Below are 2,544 nucleotides of genomic sequence, written 5' to 3' on the forward strand. Positions count from 1 at the left end.
GTTTTCTCTGCGGTGGGGTGGGGCAGTGCTGCTGCTGTGGGCCCCGGTCCGGATGGGCCTGGGCCCCCTTGCCCTGGTGGGTTCCAGAGTGTGGGGGTCCCTACTTGGGTCAGCGGGGGAGGGGCCGCTTGCCCCTCCCCTTCTTCCCTCCCCATCCTCAGCTGCCTCCCTCTTCCGGCTCCACCACATCCACACACACGCAGGGCTTGGGGTGCAGGTGTGTCACTGATATGGCCCCTGGCCTCAGGTGGCCCCGCCTTCCTCTATGGAAATCAAAGCGTTCCAGGACTCACAGGTGATTGGCTGGCCAGGGACCTATGCCCGCCCAACTTCATGCAGATCAGAGTGTGCCAGACCACTCACACCATTGGCTGCTGAAGGAGCCATGAATATGACGGACCAATGACGCGGCTGCCTGCATTTACCTGGGAGTATAAAAGGCTGAGGAGTCTTCATTTGTGGGGGACTTGTTGATGCGAACAGACTGTGTAGACTGCCTTTGCCTTTGTATTGCTGCCCTTTGCAACCTTTGTGTTGAGTAACTGCCTGAGAGATGTTTAGATGATTAGTGTTCTACTGGTGTCATTGGTGTTATTTGAATGAGTTATTTGTTATGTTCGTTTAAATCACCCCATTGCGTAGTGAGTTGTTTCACTAACGGTTTTCAGTTGTGTTAATAAACCTTATGTTTTTCTTTTTATTTAACCCTCCTGTCTCTGGGCTCATTTATGTTACATCCCCTGTCGCCTAGCAGAGCCGGGTCGTAACATAAGTGGGGGGGAAAAAAAGAAAAAAAGGGGGCATTTGTTTTAGAGTAGCCTTATCACTTTAGGTGCTATGTCGGCTGCGTTTTGTTTACAGCACTTTATAGATGCCCCATCTATTGAGCTTTTAAATAGCTGTCAATAAAATGATTTGCTGCAAATTGTGGATCACTTTCAGCTGCAAGTCTCAAAAACCCTCCGTAAGTGTGATTTGAAAGCTTTAGTGGTGGACAAGTTGGTGGGAGCTGGTGTGATTCAAGCGCCTGTTTTGCCTGTGGTCTCTGGTGTGCCAAGCCAAGCTGCCGTAGTTGAGGAGGGCCATAAGAATGGTTCTAGTGGGGATGGCGAGGGGGATGAGCGGGGAAAAATGCCGCGCACGCTTCCTCGCTATGATCCACTCTCCTCTGGGAGTTCAGAAGGCAGAGAAGGAGCTCGGCTGAAGGTGCGGCTGGCACGCCTCCAATTGGAGGCTGAGGAGAAGGCCCAGAACAGGTGGGCTCAGCTAGAGCTTGAAATAAGAAGGCTGGAGATAGAGGCAGACAAAGCCGTTAGGCTGCGAAAGCTTGAGCTGGAGCCTCAAGCCTCATCTGTCTCTGCTGAAAATTCCAGCTCCACCTCCTCGTCCGCTTCAACTTTTGATATCAGCAAGTGCATTTCTTTAGTGCCCACCATTAGAGAAATTGAGGTTGATATATACTTTGCAGCATTTGAGCGTATCGCTGGCGCATTGCAGTGGCCTATTGATATTTGGCCTCTTTTGTTGCAGTGCAAACTGTCCTGCAAAGCCCAAGAGGTGGTGGCTGCACTTTCTTTAAAGGACAGTTTAGATTACTCGTGTGTTAAAACAGCTGTTTTGCAGGCATATGAGTTAGTCCCCGAAGCCTATAGGCAGAGGTTTCGCCAGTAAAAGAAATTGCCGACCCAAACTTATGTGGTTTGCTAGAGAAAAGGGGATTCTCTTTGATAAGTGGTGTGTTGCTTCAAAAGTGAGTGACTATGATGCTCTGCGCGAGTTAGTTTTGATGGAGGATTTTAAGAAATGCATTCCTGAGCGTGTTGTGCAATATCTAAATGAACAGAAAGTGACTTCTCTCGCATCTGCTGCTGTTCTTGCTGATGAGTTCGTGCTCACTCATAAAGCCTCGTTTACTGGCAGTGAGAAGCCACGGGTTAGCGCTGTGCAACAGCCCCACACGGCTAAAGTGTCGGGGTCCAGGGAAAACCGTGAATGTTTTTACTGTCATAAAATTGGACATGTGATTGCTGACTGTTTAGCCTTAAAACGCAAACATCAAATGCTCAGCAACCCAAAGGGGTGGGTTTTGTGAAAGCTGAGGCCTGTAATGAGGTCCATAGTTGTGGTGGTAAGGTGCCGGACCCCTGTTTCGAACCATTCATTTGTGATGGCTCAGTATCGCTAACCGACAATCCCTCTGATTTAAAACCTGTGCGTATTTTAAGGGACACTGGAGGTTCTCAGACAGTCATCCTCTCGAGTGTTTTACCATTTTCTGCTGAAAGTGAATGTGGTTTTAATTCTGTTCTACGGGGGATAGAGATGGGTTACGCTCCCAGACCAGTTCACAGAGTTTTTATCAAATCAAAACTTGTTACAGGATTTTCCCCTGTTGCTGTTTGCCCGGCCAATAGAGGGTGTGGCCATGTTGTTGGGCAATGACAACAAGGAGGGTTAGTGCTCCCTTGTCTGGAGGTTTTAGACAACCCCCTAAATAAGAAGACTTCTGAATTTTCCGTGCACCCAGGCTGTATCCACCCTGGG

At 49.1% G+C, this 2,544-nt stretch overlaps 1 pseudogene; it reads left to right on the plus strand.

Moving 5' to 3' along the window:
- Nucleotides 1-837: 837 nt before the first annotated feature.
- LOC146614082 (uncharacterized) lies at nucleotides 838-1,671 on the plus strand (annotated as a pseudogene).
- The last annotated feature ends 873 nt before the right edge of the window (nucleotides 1,672-2,544 follow it).

This window comes from Diplotaxodon limnothrissa, linkage group LG18 (assembly GCF_057381915.1).
Source record: "Diplotaxodon limnothrissa isolate DT_005_m linkage group LG18, D_limnothrissa_male_GT1.1, whole genome shotgun sequence".
Taxonomy (NCBI): domain Eukaryota; kingdom Metazoa; phylum Chordata; class Actinopteri; order Cichliformes; family Cichlidae; genus Diplotaxodon; species Diplotaxodon limnothrissa.